The sequence below is a fragment of the Mus caroli genome, chromosome 1, assembly GCF_900094665.2.
Source record: "Mus caroli chromosome 1, CAROLI_EIJ_v1.1, whole genome shotgun sequence".
Taxonomy (NCBI): Eukaryota; Metazoa; Chordata; class Mammalia; order Rodentia; family Muridae; genus Mus; species Mus caroli.
In genome coordinates, this window is record NC_034570.1 from 65,561,527 (window position 1) to 65,584,306 (window position 22,780).

Sequence of the window (22,780 nt, forward strand, 5' to 3'; positions counted from 1 at the left end):
AACGGGTCCCTGAAGCAGGCAAAGGTATCAGAGGCATCCCCCCACTCCCACTGTTACGGGTCTCATAAGAACACCAAGCTGTACAACCACAACATAGATAGACAGACAGACAGGACCTAGGTCAGACCCATCCAGGCTCCCTGATTGTCACTTCAGTCTGTGAACTCCTATGAGCCCTGGTTAGTTGATTCTGTGAGCCTATTTTCTTGTGGTATCCTTGACCCCACTGGCTCCTACAATCTTTCCTCCCCTTCCTCCTCCCTGAGCTCTGTCTAATGTTTGGCTGTGGGTCTCTACATCTGCTCCCGTCAGTTGCTGGATGAAGCCTCTCTAATGATGGCTATGCTAGATGAGTAATATCATTAGAAATCATTAACTTTTTTCTTTCTTTCCTTTTTCTTTTTTTCTTTCGTTCTCTCTCCCTTCCTTCCTTTCTTTTCTTTTCTTTTTCTTTTTCTTTCTTTCTTTCTTTTTTTTTTTTTTGCCTATCATGTTTGGTTCTATCCTGGATCTCTGAGCTATCCAACCTCTGGTTCCTGGCTCTCCAGGCAGTATCAGGTGTGGGCTTCCTCTCCTGGCATGGGTCTCAAGTCAGGCCACTCATTGGTTGGCCATGCCTACAAGTTCTGCGTCACCTTTACCGCAGTTCATCTTGCAAGCAGGACAAATTGTAGGTGGAAGGTTTTGTGTCTGGCTTTGGTGTCTCAGTCCATGTAGGAGTTCTAGAGGCAAAGTCTTCAAGGCACAGTGCTGGCCTTTATAACCCAAGCTGACTGCTCTGCCTTATGTTTCTACCGTGTTGTGCTTCCTCTCAACAGACCCAGGAGCAACAGGACCAACCAACCAGCCAACCAACCACAAACTGGCACCGCTGAGTTCATGTACCAAAATACATCTTTTCTTATTATAACTGATTATGTCAGACAGCTGCTTCAATAATAGAGAGCTAACATGTATGTAGAACACATATCCTGGCTTCGATATGATACACATTCCAAGAAAAGAAAATCAGCCCCCTCATCTTTTGTTTAGAAACAGTGTTACTAAGTTTTAGCCTCAGCAGACCCAAAATAAACCTGGTGGTTGTTTTTTATTTATTTATTTTTTATTCATTTATTTATTTATTTTAACAAACAAGCACTTTTTTTTTAAGATTTATTTATTTATTATATGTAAGTACACTGTAGCTGTCTTCAGACACTCCAGAAGAGGGCGTCAGATCTTGTTACAGATGGTTGTGAGCCACCATGTGGTTGCTGGGATTTGAACTCCGGACCTTCGGAAGAACAGTCGGGTGCTCTTACCCACTGAGCCATCTCACCAGCCCCTATTTATTTTTTTTAATTAGGTATTTTCTTCATTTACATTTCAAATGCTATCCCAAAAGTCCCCCAGACCCCACTCACTCCCCTACCCACCCACTCCCACTTCTTCGCTCTGGCATTCCCCTGTACTGAGGCATATAAAGTTTGCAAGACCAAGGGGCCTCTCTTCCCAATGATGGCCGACTAGGCCATCTTCTGATACATATGCAGCTAGAAACACAAGCTTCAGGGGGGTACTGGTTAGTTCATATTGTTGTTCTTGGTGGTTGCTTTTTTGTCTTAATAGAGTTCATAGACTGTCCTAATTTATTTTTCTTAATAATGAAATACAGAGCATGTTTATAAATCTATGTCTTTCTTTTCATTCTCAGTTCACTCAGACTTTTGATTTATCAGAAGAATCACTGCTATATAGCATTGCTGGCATATTTATGAATATTTCCTAACATTGAATTTCAAGGGACACATGTAAGAATTAAATAAATCTTACTCCCATCCATGTCATCTTTGGAGTCTATGCTTGATAGAAATAGTGCAATAATACTAAAAATAATGGAGTAGATAGACATACGTGGGCAAACTCATTGAATCAATAAGTATTTACTACTACTCCAAAGGGGAACCAGCTTATGGGAGATACAGTCTTGTTGATGCATTGGACAGTCGGGTCACACTGGCTTCCAAAAGCCAAGTGCTAGCGACATTTTTCTGATCCCACTTCAGGGACATGCATCAGTAGCCTGAATTCAGTCATGGAGAAAGGATTTATACCATAGACATTGGCAAGCACCGCAGGTCTGAAATGTCACTCAGATTTTACTGGTGACTCGCCGTCACATATCAGTAATGTATGTGTATCAGTAATGTAGTAATTTCGTACTGTGCGAAATACTAAAGAGATAATGAAAACACAAAGCAAAGGTGAACCTGATGTTCATCACTGAAGGTTCCTTTGGGGACTCAACTCAAGGGAGCAGCTCTGAGAGACGCTCCTTTATGTCCTCAAGAAACCCCGCTTTCATTCACAGGCTAGCATACTACATTCTTTATCTCTTTCAGGAAGTTTGCTTCAATGAATGAGTATCTTTTTTTTTTTTCTCTTCTGTTTATATGTGTCCCCCTCCCACCTCATCCCATTACTGAAATGTAAACGTGGCTCTTGAGGGATTAGTAGGATTTGGCCAAGTGAAAAATAAGAGAGAACATCCCAAGCAGAGGAGATGGAAACAGGAAGTGCACAGTGACTAGAGAGAGAGAGAGAACCGGAGCTCAGAGTGTGAAGTTAAATCAACCTTAGGGTTAGCAGGGTGAAGATTGTACCAGGGGGAGTCTCTCACTGAGCATGGCTAACTGTAAACTTCAATAGATTTCTTAGAAAAATAAGAAAAAAAAAAAAACAAAGAAGTGCCTCTCTCTTCGAACCCCACACTCATAACCAATAGACTGAGTTTCTTTTGCCTCACAAAAGGGGGAAGGGGACCACACCCTCGAAAGCAGCATTGCCATCATTCAAACATGAAACATTTGGAAACATTTAAGGCAAAGGGAATACGCTAGTTTCCGGGATATGCATTGTTAAGGTCCTTCCAAGGGTAACTGTGGTCTCTTGCCATGACTGCATGTTTCAGATATTCTGAGAAGTGTCTTAAGGGGATTTTCTCTTTAAGGAAGAAGCAGGGGATCCCAGTCCTAAGGAGGTAATCTAATCTGGTGAGACATATGGAGTAGTTGCTCTGCAGAAAGTCCATGCAGAGTGCACAGTGCTTCCCTTACTCCCGAACTGCTACAGTGTATACACACAAGGAGACAGACGCCTTAGTGGGAGGGAGAGAGGATTCGAGAACCCAGATGATAGAGTGACTAATTCCACCAGGTGGAATTGAGGGAGGTTCCAAGGGGAGGTTATATTTGGGTTGGCCTTGGCAGATGAGTAGAATCAGTAGGCAAAGAATGGGGAAGGGGCCCCTGGACCATCCCTGATCCAACACAAGAAGATTCTTGGTCCAAGTCACAGAAGCCTGAAACCAGGGTCGTAGCTATATTTAAAGGCTCAAGGAACTGCCACACACAGAACAATTTACACAACTCTCTACGGAACAACCACTAACATTCTTTTGCAAAACAGCATCCTAATTTTACTTGGGTTTTCATAGTGACAACATGATTCATTAGTTCCTAGGACACGTGGCGATTTCAAAACAATAAAACACTGAGCGCCCTTTCTTAATTAAGAAAGGTCACACGGAGGGGAACTAAACCAAATCTACCTCTTCTACTCAGCAAATCAGCAGCCAAAAGAGGGACATGACAACGCTGCTCACACAACTCCCAGTCAGTTTTGCGTGTGCAAGATTCGTAAGAAGAATGTTTCTGTCTTTTAATACCCTGGGTGTTCATATGCGTTCATAATTCAGCATGGAGATTTAGATAGGTCCCAAATCAAACCATGCTTGCCAAGGCAGAATTAGCTACATTGGACAAAAACATAATTCAGGTAAAACAGTTGGAGTAAGTTCAAAATAAAAGACTAACTGATTTCTGAAACAGATAAGTTCTGAGGCAATTGCTTTTTTTTCTTTTTTTTGGTCTTTTAAGATCACTTACTTAGCCGGGTGTGGTGGCGCACGCTTTTAATCCCAGCACTCAGGAGGCAGAGACAGGCGGATTTCTGAGTTCGAGGCCAGCCTGGTCTACAAAGTGAGTTCCAGGAGAGCCAGGGCTACACAGAGAAACCCTGTCTCAAAAAACAACAACAACAGCAAAAAAAGATCACTTACTTAATGGATGTAAGAGTTCTACATACATATATACTCTATGTGTGCTGCATGTGAGCCTGGTGACACAGAGGTCAGAAGAGGGTGTCAGATCCCCTGGGACTGGAGTTACAGATGAAACTGAATAGTTGTGTATTCTTCAAAGTCAGGTCCTCTGGAAGAGCAGCCAGTGCTCCTCCCCTTGGAACTATCGCTCCAGCCCAGGGGGCGATTGTTTTAACTTTGCTTTACCATTGGTTTCACTGAAATTGTAAGTTTTCAAGTGGAGCTGAATTTTCTAAAACTGATGTCCATACACAAATACACTTAATATGTATAAAGCAAAGGACTCAAAGGATTTGATGACCCAATTCTGACAGACTGGAGTTGATACAAATCTCCACATAGAGGATGGTGCACAAAGAACCAGTGAGCAAAACAGTGTAAGTAAAACTACAGTTACGTCCATTACATCAATACTGTAACGCACCATGTTCTGTCCAGATGGCTCAGCAGGTAAAAAACTCTTGCTGCCAAATCTGAGTACCTGGGTCATTCCTGGGCCTTGTGTGGTTGGAATAGTAAGAAAACTGATCTGGCAAGTCATCCTCTGATCTCTGCACACGTGTACCATCCCACATCGCATCCCACATAAGTGAACATAACTTTTAAATTTAAATTCAAAAGGAGAAAATAAATGAAAAAGAGACTTTCCCTAAAAGAGGGGCATCAAACTGTTGATAGCAACCACAAAAGCCAGAAGAAAAAAGAAACAGTATCTTCAAAGTTCTGGGGAAACATTTTCTTTCAAGTCAGAATTCTTGAGGATATAGACAAATAGTTCAGTGATTAGGAACACTTGCTGCCCTCCCAGAGACCAGAGTTCAAATCCCAGCACTCATGTTGGATGTGAGTCATTCTAGCTCTAGGGCAAACAATACCCTAGTCTGCTCTTAACAGGCATCTGCACACATAGGGCACATAATATGCTAGCTCCTCACACATACACACAAATAAACATAGAAATAAACCTTTAAAAGACACATAGTGTAAGACCCTGACTTAGAGTGTTTCTCCCTGAAAGGTAAAGCCCCTGGATGTTCCCCAAGCTTGTTTTTCCTGATCTCTAAAATTAAAGCCAGAAAGAAGCTCTTTGTTCTCTATAGCCAACAAAAAGCCTTTTAGTTTCTATACCTTACAACTAGAGATGCGATAATTGTAATTTTACCAAGGACACCTGGCAGAGAACACTCCTCCCAACTCCTCCCAACTCCTCCCAATTCCTCACTTTTCCTTTAAAAGCCCCCTGCTGTTGCTGCTGTTGAACTCCCCTGCCCTGCATGGCACAAGGAGTTCGTCCTCAGCTAGCTGATAATAAAACCTCTTGCAGTTTGCATCAGGTGTGGTTTTTCTCTCGAGTCATTGGGGTGCTGGCCAGCTCATCCTGGGACTTGAGCGGAGGCCCAGCTTCGGGGGTCTTACAATAGGAAACAAAGCAACTCCCATGAAACATTAATGAGGGGCTGGAGAGATGGCTCAGTAGTTGAGCACTGGCTGCTCTGTCAGAGAACCCAGGTTCCATTTCTAGCACTCATGTAGCAGCACACAACTCTCTGTAACTCCAGTTCCAGGACATCTGACATTCTCTTTTGGGTTTCTCAGTCACCAGGTACACAAGTGGCACATAGACATTATGTGTAGGCAAGACACCCGTACACATAAATAAGAAGAAAAATTTTAAAGAAATAACAGAGATTTTGACAAATGGACTATACTTCCTAACAAGAATGTACTCAAAATGTTGCCAATAATTCCCAGGCATTTAGATTATCTAGAATTTCCAAAATAACTCTTGAGCCAAAAGCAAATTCTAGTTGGAATTTTATATGCAAAGAACAAATCAGAATGAATATTAAACTTACAGTAGTTACATCAGTAGTTACTGTAGTTTTTTTCTAGGAAAGATAGGCAGAGATCTGAAAATAAAATAATAAATACCAGCAGTCTTTAGAACCAGATGCTAAGTACACCAATGCCTTTTACATTGCTTTTATATATTCATGATACTCTATAATTATTTTAGATTTAAAGATAACTACTTATTCTGATATACCAAAACATGACTTAAACCTAAACCAATGGAGACTCTGATAAAGACCAGTTGATTTTGTCTTTGTTTTCTGTGTGACAATGTAGAAAGAAAGCTTCTGTGATGTACGAAAGGCACCATGCAGTCTGGGGTCACATTGCGTCTGATCTGCACGTCTCATCTCACTAGAGGTTCCATATAGCTTTTCGAAGCCTGCCCTGGGGGTAGGGGAAGGTCACCTTTAGATCTATCAGAAATGGTTTCTGCTGATTAGCAGAAAAAGCAGTAAAGCCATCATTTGAAAAGAACACACTGTAAAATATCATCCACATAGGCAGTCAATAGGGAGCAAGTGAGTGTTTGTCTAAACTTGTATTGATCTTATTTCTAAACATGTTTTAAATACTCCTGATACAACAGTAAAATCTGTGCACACATTATAGTTAAGTCACCATTCTCCCCTTTTCAATATAACTGAAAATACTCACCTTAGCAAAATCCATAACTTCCCATGCTCTTACAGTCCCAGTTGTAGGTAATCCTCAGACTCTCTTAGTTCCCACAGTTAAAACCTTGGTGAATCCTTATATCACAATTCTCTATCTACATTATCAAATGGGAACCACATATACCCTTCTTTTGAATGGATTTCAATAGACTGTTACTTCAATGTAAGTATACACATAAACCAATTAGAATATCAAACCAAATTTCCAAATCAGAAAACTACCAAGCCAACAGAGATTGAGTTAACAAGAGTAACGTAACAATGTATGTGCCAGTTAGAAACAGCTGGCTTCAGCCAACCGTAGGCACTAGCCGTGTTGGAAGACAGAGGAAGGAAGAAGTGAACATGTGTTTCCCTGTTTCCTGCTTCTGGCCAAGCAAAACAGCTCCTCCCTCTTTGGGCCAGATCTCTGCTTAGTTTTATTTGTGCGTCTAGCGCCCCAGGCTCCTGCCCATGTTAGTATTATCTATTCTCTGCTTCCTTCCTAGGGTTGGCTTGCTGAGCCACTCACCCCTGGGTTGCCTCCCAGCCCCTTGGTTAGGTTTTATTTTTCCCAACGTGCTAAATTCCTGTTATTAAAATACCTGGCACAACCACCTCTTTCCTGACTGTTTTGTGGATAATATAGTCATACGTAAGGGTTGAAAGAAGTGGGAAGTGACCAGTACAAACAAAATTCTTCCCTCACCCACTCATCTTAATAGCAGTTATTGTATTCCACACTTCCCTTTTTTGTGCATAAATTAAACCAAGACAATGTCATGTCACCCCACCCCCAAGTCTATGTCATGACTATTTCATGTAGAAGCCATCTCTGCTCTTCCACTGTTCTCTGCCTCCATACATCAGAAGGGATTCAACTGGATGGTGTTTGTCCCTCAACGAGGATGCACTGAAATGATGAATGAGCTTGACTGTAGTCACCATGTCGGGGAGAGTGGTTGAACAACCTAGATATTTTGTCTCCATCAGCCCCAAAGGAGTCAACTCCTAAGAGAATCCCAGACAATCATTTCCGTTGAAGATTGAAGAGTGGGTTGAGAACAGATTCTATTTTCCTTCCTGGAGTTCCCCTAACATTATATGATTTGTCTGCATTTTCTTTTTGGAGTTATCTCACCAGACAGACTAGGGTGTGAAAGAGAAAAAGGTGGAGTTAAAGCAAAAGCTGACCTCTCCATGGGATCTGGAGCCAAGAAAGCACTTTCTGATAGAATGACCAATGCCCTCTCTGTCTTTCTAATGTCAAGATCCCTGCTTTCTCAATTTTAGTTTTCACTGTGTAAGAAACAACTACAATTTTTGCCAGTTTTCAAGAATGTAAATATTCAAAAGACTGGAAACACATGACTTCTAGGGGAAAAGAAACTAAGAATGATTGATGTTTAACATTCAAGAGAGTCAAAAACTCACAGGACATCCTTTGTTGATCTTCAAACCACCAATGAGATATTGAAAGTAGAAAGGTCATGACTGGTGGTCTTCAGTCTCAGCGTACCATTTTCTTGTTTTGTTTGTTTGAGTTTTTGTTTGTTTGTTTGTTAGAGTTTCTTTGTGTAGCCCTGGCTATCCTAGAACTCGCTCTGTAGACCAGGCTGGCCTCAAACTCACAGAGATCTGCTGCCTCTTCTTCCTAAGGGCTGAGATTAAAGATGTGCACCACCCACCAGCTAACGCTTACCGTTTTAATCTCAAAGACTTTCAAAAATGCTCCAGCCCAGACAAAGGATTTATTTTTTCAGTGGTAGGTAGTGACCCTAAGGCCCTATCCACACCAGGAAAGTACTCTACCACTGAACTGTCAACAGCCTCCCCCAACTCAGAAAAACAAAACACAAAACAAAACAAAAAATTCAGACAATCTCACCAGAATCTCTGTTGGAATCTCCCGGAGTGGGTATTAACATTTTTAAAATTTCCCTTCTATTGTTCTTTGAACAAAGACTAAGAGCTGTTGACCTTAAACAGAATTGAGAGTTATCTTATACAAAATTCTTTTCCTGAATTCTTTTCCTTGTTTTCTCTGTGTTTGCCCATTTCCCCTTCCCATTCTGCACTCTTGACTAACAGTGACCTGAGGGATGATAGAACTATAATAAACAAACTTGCAATTTTATTTCTCTTGTTACATTATGCTGTTATGTGTCACATTCTGAGACATGAACAAAATCCCTAATCACTTCAGATAAGGTACTGATGACAAAACCCCAAAACAATTCTACCCAAGTCAAGCTTTGCAAACCAATGAGTTTATTGATCTACTCAATGATTCAAAGGCAGTTGGACCACCAAAAACCCAACCCAGTATGGCTGATGATTCATGAAAATGCATGAATCTCTGGAGTTCAACCAGCTCTGTTCCTTAGGCAATTGCCTCTCCTTAGCAATCACTACTCAATACATAACTTTGGGGAGGAGACTTGTGACTGTTGTTAATTCTAAAGAGCTTGCTAAACCCCTATGAGTCTGTTCACTCCTGTAAGTTTCCTTTCTTTACTGAACCTTATGGACCTCCCTCCACCCTCCAGAAGCAAATGTGAAGGAAGTAAGTTCACGATTGTAAAGACTTGGCCGAGGAGAGTAAGGTTTCTGTGTGCAAGATGTGTTGAGTGGAGTGACTTCTACCAGAATCCTGGCTGTTTGATGTTTGTCTCGTGAGTGGCTTTCAAGGTGTTTATATCCAGTACAATTATCCACTGATCTTTGGGTTTGTGCAACTCTTCCTTTTGGTATCTTCTGGTTGTTCCCACATGAGATCGAGCACACATCGATCTTCACCACATCAAGAATGTCCAGTGCACATTATTCTCCAGAGTCCAAGACTCTTTCAAGGTGGACATCACTCACTGTAGCTGAAAACTGTGTATGAATTTATCTCCTAAGAAAGCAAAAAAAACACACAAAGGCTCATCCATGAGCTCCTCTAAACAATTTTGCTAGTGTGCCTAACAGAAGCTTAAACCGGAGTGTGCTATTTCCCCATGACCCAGTGCAGCATCTAGCATCTCCCTTAAGGGATAGAGTAAGTATTTAAACCTTACTCTAAAGGATGCTGGTCTAGTTTGCTGTGTGATGCTGCCTGTCAAGAAGGTACTACTTTTGCAATATAGTACTAGAATATAGATATACTGACTGGTGTTCTATAATGCACTATGTTCTACAAAGGAAAATAGCTACCATTATCCACAAATTACTTCATAAAATACTTTAATGAGATTAGGATTTATACCAAATGTTCCTTTTCACAATAGGCTTTGGGGGAGCCAGTCTGATGCTCTGAACACTTTTACTCAAATCATATTTTAAACTAGCTTTGACTGTTTTAGGGACCACTTTAAACCAAAACCAAACCAAACCAAAACAAAACAAAACAAAACAAAAACAACCAAACAAAAACCCTATCTCCAGGTTACCTTGCAACTTCCAAATAGCAGTAAAATGGCTCAGTGAGAAAAACACTCACTGCACATGTCCTAGTAACAAGAGTTTGACCCTTGGAACCCAGGTAAAAAATAAAAAAGAGAACTCCACAAAGTTGTCCTGTGACCTCCATCCATAAGCCATGGCATGAATTCACACATACACACAATACATACATACATATACACACACATATACACACACATATATGATATATTTGATATGTATATGATATATATGTATGTATGTGATATGTATGGTATGCATATGATATATATGTGTATGTATGTGTGTGTGTGTATCTTTGTCCATAATTAGGTTAGTGTGATAATAAATATCCATTCTTTTGTTGTTGCAGCTGTGGTTTGTGTTACTAGAGAGTAAACGCAAGGCTCAGGCATGCTAGGCAAACACTCTATCCTTAAGCTATAGCTTTATATCTTCAGTTCTGTTTTATACTTTTTTGTTTTGAGATAGAGTCTCACTAACTTGCCTAGACTGGCCTTGAATTCACTCTACAGCCCAGGTAGACCATGAGTTTATAATCCTCCTGCCTCAGACTCCTGATTACAGGACTGTGCTATACCTCCCAGCAAATTAATATTCCTAATGAGATGTACTTTATAGAAAATATACGGTATTTCAAAGCCTTTGGCAAATGAGGTAATTCCAAGGGGAGAAAAGAGAAATGGAATGATTTTACCAGGCTCGGTCAACGTGAGAAGTGAGCTGAACTGAGCACAGTGGGGCCCAAATCATGCAGTTCAAGTCCTGGAGCTTCCTTCTGGCTCTGCAGCCAAAGAAACCCATCCATCCAAGGTCACACAGCAGTTACATAGCAAAGCTGAAAGCCTTTCTGCAGACCCCTTGCTCATAACCATTTCTTTTCATATATAGCAACTACATCTCTATTTGTTGTTTACCCTCTTTTTCTGTTCACCTAGCACACAAAACTTTAAGGGTTGTCTTGTGAGTCATCCTCCCTTCACAGAAACCCATGCCTCTCCTAGGGGCTCTCTTTCCTGCCTCCCCATGCTCTTCCTACAGGAGATAGCCATGTACCCCCAACTGCCGGGTTCCTGTCTGTCTCACTGGAGAGTTCTTCTGCAATCGTGATGTGTGGGCTGCTGGCCTCTAAACATAGGATTCCTTTTACTTGTTTGGTACAAGGAAAAATCAGTTGTCACTGGGGTAATATCCTCATGCGATAGTTTAACTGACTTCCAAGTTCTGTTTTTAAAAAGCATCCTATCTACAGAGGTAAAGGATTCTGAAGATTTTATCCATTGTGAGTCTTTGCCATTCTGTAATCATGGCATTCTGAAAATATGACAGATATCACAACTGTCTCCAGGAAAAACAATGCACAAAGACACATATGCTGGCATATGTACAGAAGTCATACAAAAATCTGCAGGTGCTAGTGTTTTCTGGCCAAGAGACAAGACCTTGGGTCCCTGAATTTTATCTCCTTTATGTCACTGAAAAGAACACTAAGTGCTAAGCATAAGTCATTTTCTGAGTATGGAGTTAATTGATGGAAGAGATCACACTAGAACACAGATCTCGCCTTCCAGGACCACAGGTCCACTCTAGGATGATGAGGATGACCCAGAACACACTTTAAGATGAGTATGTAGGTTACTGATAATTAAGCTGAGACAACAAATACAGGCTGTAGCCCTATTGGGACAAAGCTGGACTAAGGTCATTCATACCAAGAGCAGAAACACTCTTGAGCTTGCCATGTTTTTCTGCCACAAGACCAAAACTTCCCAAGGAAAAATAAACTGTGAGTTTGCAATATGGACTCTAAATCTTTATCCAGAAGCAGCTGTAAAAAACCCAAGCTTCTGGTCCCTTGCTGAACGCTCATTAAATGTAGATTACGTATCTCATGAGCAGAACGTACAAAGGAAATTATTATAACACTCTACAGCAACAGGACCTACGTTTGCTTCCATCTTCCCAAGGGGCATCTCAATCAGTTTTTGGTTTTATCAGCAACACAATAGTGAAGATCAGAACTTTCTCTTTGCTTCTGTTTGTAATGTCAGTTCCACTCCTGGGGTTTGACCATTTCTGTCTGACTATGCAGAGAGAGGATAAGAAAAATTGATTGCACGGCAAAGAATCTCCCTGAAGGGCTAAATCATTCATAACAATCTCGACTTTTAGACACCATCTCTAGCAGTACATGTTCCAGAAGACTGCAAACCCCTTTCCTTCCCTTTTGTCAAATGGGGGCTACTCTTGTAATCTCGCTTTTTGGCTGGCCATTTTTTCTTTCCGGTCAAGTACCTATGCCTGCTTAACAACTTGTCCTTAGAATGTTAATATCAGGGCTGTCTCTTAGCTTAGTGGGTCTCTAACCATCCCAGCAGAACCTCCAGTTCTGAATTACAGTACAACTATAGTCTTTCTGGGTAGCCCAGACCAACAGTTCTCAATGGCTATTAAAATAAGAGGGAAATTTCCAAATCTCCCTTGTTCAGATTCTACCTCTTGAGAATCTGTTTGCTAGACTGGGAGATGGGCCCAGGTACGGTGACTTTAGAGCCCTCCCAGGTTCTAATCTGCAGCTAGAGGTAAGGACTAACCTTAAGGAAAAGATAGGACACCACAGGCAGGGTCAAGGCTCAGGGATGGCACTGGGAGTTGGCAGTGTCTTCAAACAGAGGCGAGCTTGCGGCGAAAGGAAGATGGCTAGTTAACAAATGGTCCTGGTAACCTAGAAGGCTAGCTAATACGCATACCCTATGCTCAACTCTCTAAAGTGAGCCCAAGAATATTTGAGGCATACAAGGCAAACATCCATGGAACATCCCCTTTGGCATTTTGGAAACAAAACAACCATCAGATTCCTTTGTCTTCTAATTCAACACTCAGGCGGCTCACTCTACACTTGCCAGTTGGAAGAAAATGAAGCTCCAGAAAGCCTTCCCCCACCACTCTTCCCTACTTCTCCCTGCGTTGTTACCTCAGCCATCCCAAGCAGCATGAGCCTCCAGGACAGTGTAAAAAACTGGGAAAAGATCTCTTCCTCCTGTTCCCCATGTCATCACTAAAACTCTGATGCCCACACACAACAGTAGCAGGCACATTCTTCACCGATGTCCTTCTGGGATCTCCTGAAACAACACAGAGCTGTCATTTTAGGTGCTGAGACTCTGCAAATGCTAGGACACTGCCTCAGAAAAGATTCCCTGTCCCTGCTCCCTAAAAGTCCTCATCTTCCTTCTCCAATAAGACTTGGCTCCAGAAGAGTACAACCTCCTCTCCCTCCTCTCTCCACTCTCACCCCCAAAGTTGAAGAAATTCAGCTTGATACCTTTTACAGGATGCTCTTAAACTCTGAGTAGGTATCATGGTAGTTAATCCATCCATCCACAGAAGGGTGACATCATCTTAGAATACCAAGGTGCAGAGAAGTTTAGCACTGTGCCTCTAGCTGCATCCAGAAACATAGATTCTGAATCAGAGATACCAGAATATGCTTGTCTCTCGAATTGTCTGCTCATCTGAGGAAAAGGGGTCCTTGGCAAAGTCTCCATATGGGCTGGATGAATCACACAGTGGTTCAATGTTTGGCTGTTAGCTTCCCCGGTACCTTGATGAAAACACAGAAGCAATGATGGTTGTAGAAAGATACACAAAAGACAACGATGAAAACAATCTGTTCACTTAGAAAGCACCCCCCCATAAGTTATTTCTTTATTAGTTGCATGAAAAGCTTTCCCAAATTATTTTTGTTTGATTATGTATATGGAGGGAGAGTATATGCACAGGAGTACAGATGCCAGCCAGAGGTGTCAGGTCCCCCCTGGAGCTAGAGTTACAGGTGCTTGTGAGCCACACAGCATCAGTGGTGGGAGCTAGACTCAGGTCTTGCAGGATCAGTATGCTCTTAACCACTGAAACATCTCTCTACACACAGTTCCAAGAAAATGCAAATCATGAGTCTGTCTGAAAACCTGGCCACTTCTTGGTATTCTAATATTTTTTGGCTCTTTCTCTGGGGGGAAAAAAATCAAGCTAAGCAAACATTGTCAGGACTTTTCATAGCAAATTCCTTGATTTCCAGAAAGCAACCTCATGCCCTCCTCACTGTGTGGTTGCCTCCCACAGAATCACCAAAGGCTTTGTCACACCTTGGGATTTCTGAGCAGGTGAAGGGCAGCTCTGATGTGCATTAATGACTTGGAAGTGGACAGTACAGAAAATAGGAGATCTGCTTTCTACAGCCGAAATATTCAGATGCCTGGCCTAATGGAGCGCAAAAACCAAGAGGATCCTGGGCCCACTCTGCACGTGGATGCTCAATGGAGTCAAGATTCTGTGCCATCCTCTAGCTCTGGCCCATAGCAAGTGCTTCACACTGTAGGTGATACCATTATACACAGGTACACACTGTGTATGCTACCTCAAGTGGACCCAGCATGTCTGGGTTAAAAAACACACTGAGAGGATGAGTTTGTGCCAAGTACACCAATAGACAATGACTTCAAATAAAATATTTACCCATAAGTTGGCCCTTGAGCTTTCTGTGTTAAATAGACTGGGGCTTTCATCTACCTAATGGAAAAGAAGTTTTTCCTGCAAAACAGTCCAAATAGAATCAAAACTTCTAAAATCCACATGTAGAGAACTGCTCAAGCCTTGCAGGACTATGGACCCTAGGTCCAGCCCAGCCCCAAGCCTGGTTGCCCCATTCCTCTGCCCCTTCCGGCTCTTCAGCTCTGACTTCACTTCAACAAACAATGCAGTTTCCTAACCCAAGCCACTCTAGGCAAATCAGAGGCCCCGATCATCCAATATGTTTTTAAACAAGCCAATTTTGAAACTACATGGATTTTTATTATTTCCAAATAGAAAGATAAGGAAAAATCCACCATGTTCCTGTGCTGTGAAGAGCAATTACACACCTAAAAGAGAAAAGAACGCTCCCCCCAACCCCCACTGCCACCAGACATTTCACAGCACAGTAGTTCACTCACACGCTCTTGTAGACTTTCTGGTGTATTTTTTACCATACAAACTCAATGGGGGCTCACCATGCCAACGTATAGATGAAAAAACAAACTTTAGCCATTTAAGCACTTGGAGAACTACCTAGTCGTGGAGAAGACCCAAATCTAAAACAAGTTTCTGTTCCTTCTTGTTTGAGTTTCTCCTTCACATGATGGCATAAAATATTAAGCTCCATTTATTTCATCTACTAGAGCCCTTCACAACAGAAGTGAGTTGGTTGTCTTTACAGCTCTAACACAATGTTTGCATGACTTTGATGGGACATGATGGAGAACCTGGAATTAGGTGGTAAGGATGGCCAAACAGAAAGGAAGGAAACATTGCAAGATACGAAATATTTAGAAATTGTAAATTTGTGTTTTCTCTGAGTTTGTCTCATTCTTTTTATTAAATATTCATCCCTAGACTGTCCTGCCCCAGATAGGATATGTTTATTCAGTGATGTGGACACGCTTTCTAGTGGAAGGTTGGAAATGGATATTAAAAAAAACTAAGTCAGGCTGGTGAGATGGCTCAGCAGGTAAGAGCACCGACTGCTCTTCTGAAGGTTCTGAGTTCAGATCCAGCAACCACATGGTGGCTCGCAACCATCTGTAATGAGATCTGATGCCCACTTCTGGTGCTTCTGAAGTCAACTGCAATGTACTTATGCATAATAATAAATAAATCATTTTTTTTAAAAAAAAGCCTTTTAAACAAAGTGATATTAGAACCTTGAAAATCAGCTGCCCTCTCTCTAATTGTGAGAAAATAAGCAAAAGATGGAGCTTGGGTCTATGGCAAAGGGGAAATTAGACCAAATGAAGTTCCTTAAGATGGTATTTTTATCAGATCATTTGTGTCAGCTGTCAATCAAAGGATGGCTTGGCCTTGTTTTCTGCTTTAGAGTCTCCCACAGGCCAGCCACAGTGTCAGCCAGAGCCGCAGAAACATCAAGGCTTAGGTCAGGGACAGTATGATGGGTCTGCCTTGTCATCTGTAAACCAAGACTGATAGCTTCTCCATGGTTAGGCTGGAGACATTAAACTAAACCATCCTTTCCTTATGAACGTGCTACTAAAAGCTACTTCTTCAGGATGTGAACAGGTAAGGGGAGGATTCTACCACTCACCAGGTTTGAGAAACAGAGGGCTCTATAAAGTTAAATTAATCCTCCTTCATCTTCTTAGAGTCAATAATGAGGCACTGCTCATTCTGAATCTGCAAAATGATGACTTATAAGGCAGCGTTAGCCAAGCGTCTCTGGCAACAATACTTTCCCAAGAGAATTCTGTGTGATTTGTATTAAATAATAAACTGAACAACTTCAGCACAAACACCAGTCCACGGAGCCGGGCAGATCACCCACTTGCAGTCTGTAGGTGCTGATTCTGAACCACATTATAACACAGGAGTCACGGCAGTATGCCACATGGATATTGACAAAACTTATGTCACGGCTACTATAGCATTTGGCTAGCAGAATAAATCTTCTACTTCGAGATGTGCTAACCCAGGAAATAAATATTGGAGTCACCATACCACGCTCTGAGAGAGTACATTTTTGAGACCATCTGGTTGGAGCTATTCTTGTAGAAAGAAAATAGGAGAAAATAAGACAGAACCTGGCATGATTTGTGGAGGGAAAAGTCACAAAAGTGCCATACTAAAGGCAGACCATTGCTAAACAAAAAAACTAGTTCCTTTTGATTTTACTTATGAATGTGGGGTTGGCTTAAAGGCTTAAAGGGTTCAGTGTTTTTTGAACATAGATCCAGCCCCCAAGAAAGGCAAGGAAGACATCTGGCAAATTATGTACACTGAAGATGTGTGTCTTCTTCATAGAGTGTATTTCCCAAGTGTATGTTCCTTCTTTGTTCAATGTTCTTTATTTAAAATTTAGATGTTGGGGTGAGCTTCAAAGATATGCTGGAGGGAATCAAGGTGCAGGCTGCTCTGGGAGGCTGAAAAGACATGACACACAAGAACAGTGGCTGTTACACACCCTGGCCCTTTCCCGAGGAGTGGCTCCAATTCATTGAAGTGAGACTCAGTGGCTATATCTTTACTAGGTGATATGAACCATGGATGATATATTCAGTAGTGACGTCTGTAATATAGTTAGGGTCTTCAGATTGCCTCTCCAAGGACCATGGACATTTTCATTAAGCAAAGCAGTCAAGGTAAAATTTGGGGCAGGGACAGAAGTACAAGGGACGAGACAATCACCCACCTGGGTCACAGGACAAAACAGAAACCCAGTTACCATAATAGAAGCACAACGTCAGAGGCGTTCACCAGCTCATCAGTGGTCAACCTGCGTTTCAATACTCCTTAGTTCCCAACAGATCCATGGCTGGGTTGGTCTCAGACTCCTGAGCCTGCAGGCAGGGACCCAGGACAAGCAGTCAGGGTTCCAAGCACAAGAGTCCAGTGCTCACAGAGTCATCTCTCAGGCTTCTTTTCCATGATGACACAGCACTGAGGTCCCGGTCAGCATGACTGCCAAGCAGAGTGGGCAGCAGAGAAGGAGGAAGTCAAGGAAAAGGGGGCACTGTCATTGGCCTGGCTTGCTGGTCCTGCAGGGAGTGGTGTCTGGGGGTGGAAAAGAGAGAGGGCTACATTTGTTTGTTTATTTCCTCATGGCAACTCACAAACTTAGCCAAACGCAGATAAAAATTAAGTGCATGAAAACTTTCCTAACCTTCTGACTCAGAAATGTTACTAAATATGTGGGTCAGATGTAGGCGGATATAAGCAAAATCCTAAGCCCCACCCAATAGTCTTTACACGGTTTCCCCTCTGCCTTCCACACAATAGAACTCTCAGTGCCACTGAGATGAGTTTGTTTGCTTTTTCTAAAATAACACAAAAGGAAAGCCAATGTGTACCTTCCTTATGTCCCCTAAGCTCAAAGCATTGAACCATATGAGTAGACACTTGGTCACAACTTGGGATTGGTTATTTCTCTTTTTGTATTCTCTCTTAGTTCTCTCTGCCTCTCCACCATTCCTGTGACAGCACATGACTGGGGTGTCCCCAAGACTAAAGGCAATATCTCCAGTGGGCTGAGACCAAGGATCAGCAAAGGAAATGTGAATAGAGTAGTGTTGACGATGGCTTCTGACATGGCCTGTTTACAGTGAGTAGCTCCTGGTGAGACAGGTTGACCAGCATCTGGCAAAGGAAAAATTGATTCATTTTCAATAAATATTGGGTCAAGAGTTCGGTTGATCCACGCACATTTCTAGATTTCGTTTGTGCTTTAATGAACTAGCTTGGGCAGGTGGAGGGGGTGGGGCAACTGTAAAACCAAGGGAATTCGTGTTGGACCACACCACAGAGATCAGTGTAAAATTCAAAAGTCCTTGCCACATGGGCATGTTGATAAAGTACCTGCTGTGCAATGTGAAGACCCGGGTTGGAGCCCAGCACACACGTGAAAAAGCCAGGTGTGGTGGTTCACATCTCTAACTCCAGCACTGAGAGCAGAGAGTCGGGCAGAGCCTGGACATTCATTTGTCAGCCAGCCTAGCCAAACCGATACCCTTCGGGCTCAGTGGAAGGCTCTGTCTCAAGAACCAAAAGTGAATTGAGGAAAGGCTCCCAACACTGATGTCTGTCCTACACACACACACACACACACACACACACACACACTGACACATACACACACACACACACACACACACACACACTGACACANACACACACACACACACACACACACACACACTGACACATACACACACATGCTCCCACACACATGCACACACATGTGCATGCCCACGCACTCATATACATGCACATGTGTAGGCACACACACACACACACACACACACACACACACACACATTTTTAAAGGTGAAAAATGTCACCAAACTTCACAAAAGAAATTAAAACTTCTCTTTCCTTAAAAGGAAAGAAATTTATTTATGTATGTATTTTGTGTATGTGGGTGCTTTGTCTGCATGCACATCCACACAGCAGAAGGCGGCACTGGATCCCGTTATAGATGGTTATAGCTGTCATGTGGGTGGTGAGAATTGAATTCAGGACCTCTGGAACATCAACCAGTGCTCTTAACCACTGAGCTCTCTCCAGACCCTCCTTTCTCTCTTCTTCAAAACCACCTTTTACTTAGTGTCGACTTCAGAAACTCTTTTCCCCTTGATTTAATCTGAGCTAGATTTATTTAATTCAATGGCACATGCCTCTAGTCCCAGCGACTCAAGAGACTGAGATTAGAGAGACATTTGAGCCCAGAAGTTCAAGGCCTTCTTAGGAAATACAGCAAGACCCACCTCTAAATTCATTCAGCCAGCCAGCAATCAATACCTATACTTGATAAAGTTGTAGATTACCAGAAGAAATAAGAAGTAAAAATAAGTAACAACGTATCTCCTCATCCCCTGTCTATTCCGTAAATAAAAATTTACTGCGTTTTTATGCTGAGGGAAGGGATAGAGCTACTAAGCTACTGTACCTTGGACCTTTAAAGCTCTGGAAAGGGTATGTCCATAATCCTGACACAAAGTTTCCTCACTGAAGGCCCATAGATCAGTAGCTAGCACACAGCAAATACTACATAGGCATCTGTATGGGGGTGTGGGAGCAGTAACAATCCCATTTGCATTTGTCTTTAATAGAGAATCTCTTGTCCATACTCCAGCTAACCAATACCTTATCTCCCGCTGGGCTACCCTCCCTATCTAGAGACTTGGCACCTACATCAGTCTATTCCAAATACTCTTCCCAGCTGACATTTATCAAGGAATCTTTTCTTTTTTTTAGTGTGCATGCCATGTACCTATGAATGTGGGTGTACCTTGGCTGTTATTCCTTGGGTGTTATTCACCTTGGGAGGAGGGAGGATTGTTTGGTTGGTTGGTTGGTTGCTTGTTTGTCTATTTGGTTGGTTGGTTAGTTGGTTGGTTGGTTGGTTGGTTGATTGGTTGGTTAGTTGGTTTTGAGGCAAAGTTTCTCACATGATCCATAATTCACCAAGTAGACTAAGCCGACTGGCTGGTGAAGCCCAGGATCTACCTGTCTCTGTCTCCCCAACACTAGAATCACCCACCACCACCGCACTCAACTTTGTCTACGTGAGTTGCTCAGGATTAACTTTGGTCCTCTGCAAATTAAGTACTTTACTAGCAGAGCCATTGCCTCGGCCCAAGATATTTTTTTCTTTATGTGGTTCTTGGAGAGAGAGAGAGAGAGAGAGAGAGAGAGAGAGAGAGAGAGAGAGAGAGCTAGCTCACAGATTAAGCTACTCTCCATCATTAATACTCAGAAAAGAAAAATGTGCAGTCAGGTCTCAGCACTGTCCCTTCTTGAATTCCATCCATCTGCTGCCTGGATGGTGCTGAAAAAACCTCTATTTCACTTTATAGATTCGTTCATTCAGTAATTTCCCTGTTGATTCATTGGTCTCAAGTCAACCTGTCAACATTCTGCCTTGTAGATTCAAGAACACAATTAGGTAGGAAGGGAAGGTAAATGTTGGCTTTCCTCTGCAGGAGACAAGAAGATGATTCATCCCTCAACATTCTTCTGCTTTAAGGCCATTTCCAGGAATGCCAGGAAGCAAGAATGAAGTCAGCAGCCAATGCACAGACGAAGACATTTTTGTGCTGTGTCGATTCATAAGACCATTGGTTGCTACTACTGGAGAGATCCTACTGCATTCAGGATGGTCAATAATAACCAGCTAATTGCAAATGCCAGTCAACACAGCAACTTCCAACACACATACACACAGAGCCTGACTCATTCCCCATAAGTCCAGGTTTCCCCAGCCTGTAAACATAAATAAGAAAGGTCATTTTTTTCTATTATTTATGGCAACTCAAGACTCCATTTATCAAACAAGCTGGGCCTCAGCCTCTTTCCCTAGGAATCCTCCAAGGTGGTGGTAGTTTATGTACTTTCCTGAGCCAGTTGGTCAAGTTCAGGCCATCAATCTCTAATCTGTCCATGGGCCACTTAGGCCAACTGCCAGCTGCCATTTACTCCTTTAGAATACTGCCGACCCATTTCTGGCAATTGCTGCTGTTTCTGTGCTGTTCTTGCTTGGGGAAGAAAGGAAGAGAGCAAGGCACCTCTCCTCTAGGTATGCAAGAAATGCTGCCATACACAATACAACCTAGACGCTCATCCCTGACAAGTCTTGAGACCAAAGAAAGGAACTGTAACTTTGCTATTCCAAACCAGTTCCATTCCTCAGCATCACCTAGAGCCTGACAGTAATTCATCATCTCAGGTCTCATCCCATCTTCCTAAAATATAACCCCAAAGTCAGTAGATTCTCGGGTCACAAGTATGCATTTTGAAGTTCAAGAAACATACATTTCAGCACAGAAGGACTTTTATCTGCGAGTCAGGAACCTACTATTGCCTCGCTGGACCCATTCACTGCCCTTCTCCATCTTGTGTTGAGCTCAAGATGCTAACCTCTATTAAAACACACTAACAGGACTTCCTCTAACAATCAAGAAACAACAATGAACAAATGAATCCTTAATGACAAAAAATATTTTGTACTTTACCCAAGAAGTGTGTGTGTGTGTGTGTGTGTGTGTGTGGTGTGTTAGAGATGAAATATTCTCTATATAATATTCACTTGTGATTTGCTAAGCTTCCTTTGAGACACATATATGGCAATACTTTTGGAATGTGAAGCAAGAGAAGTAGATGACAATATTACCAGCACCAAGCACAATCATCTAAAATAGCCATATGTTTTTCTACAAATAAAAAAATGCCAAGTCTGTACTAAGAAACCAACATTCCTCATGAAGAGACTGGCTAAGCCCACAAGATCCACAGGGTACAGAGTGAAATTGGTGAGCTGTTGGGTGCCACCTGATCCTTCTTACAAACAATATTCTGATAAGTGATTTGTTTGCATTCTTCAGCCTGACTATAACTCTAATGGCCGTGCTCAGTTCCATCTGAAATTACTTAGCCCAGATGATCTAGGCGAAAAGAACATTTTAGAGTTTTGTATAATGAGCACTACCTCGCAGGCAGTGAGTTGGCCCATTCGTGTGGTTTCTAAGCCAAAAATTCTTCCTCCTCTTAGCAATGGAATCACATAAAAGATCCCCAGAGAACTTACTCAGATGAGCCCAGAGAAGAGGGCTGAAGAAAAGTGAGTCTGTCCTTGGCAGTGTGGGGCAAGTCAGCTGACTCTGTGGGTCTCCTGGGCTTTCGAATCTCTGGACCACCTCCTGTGCTTTTAGATTTCATCATTTTCTCCTAATGTGAAGAGTGGCCTTGTCAAGTCTACGAGAAGCTCTCAGAAGACACTGAGAAGGTAAAAGGCAGAATTACAGTAACTCTGCTCATTGCATTCATAACCCAGGTTTGTGAACTTTTATATTTCTAAATGATCTCTCTTTTACATAGAAAGAAAAATGGTGAGCATAAACACTAACATAAGCAGAAAAACACAATATTAGTGAGAAGCAAAATTATATATGAAGAGTCTAGGTATGGATCTTACAATGTATGTAAGAAAAATGTGTTTTTAATTAAATAATGTAGTGATTATAAAGCAAACGTTACAGCTTACCAGTCACAAGAGAACTCAAGACCAAACGATAATTGAAACTATGAAAGAGAGAAAGAAAGAAAGAGAGAGAGAGAGAGAGAGAGAGAGAGAGAGAGA

The 22,780-nt window shown here is 42.1% G+C and overlaps 1 long non-coding RNA gene across 1 annotated transcript in view; it reads right to left on the reverse strand.

The window, feature by feature from the left end:
• Positions 1–8,911: 8,911 nt before the first annotated feature.
• Positions 8,912–22,780, reverse strand: part of LOC110301510 — a 47,565-nt gene continuing 33,696 nt past the window's right edge. Inside the window, exons 2-3 of the long non-coding RNA XR_002378722.1 lie at positions 13,427–13,705; positions 8,912–9,553 (exon numbers count right to left, since the gene is read on the reverse strand). This is a non-coding gene — a long non-coding RNA (uncharacterized LOC110301510). The remainder of the gene's footprint in view (positions 9,554–13,426; positions 13,706–22,780) is intronic.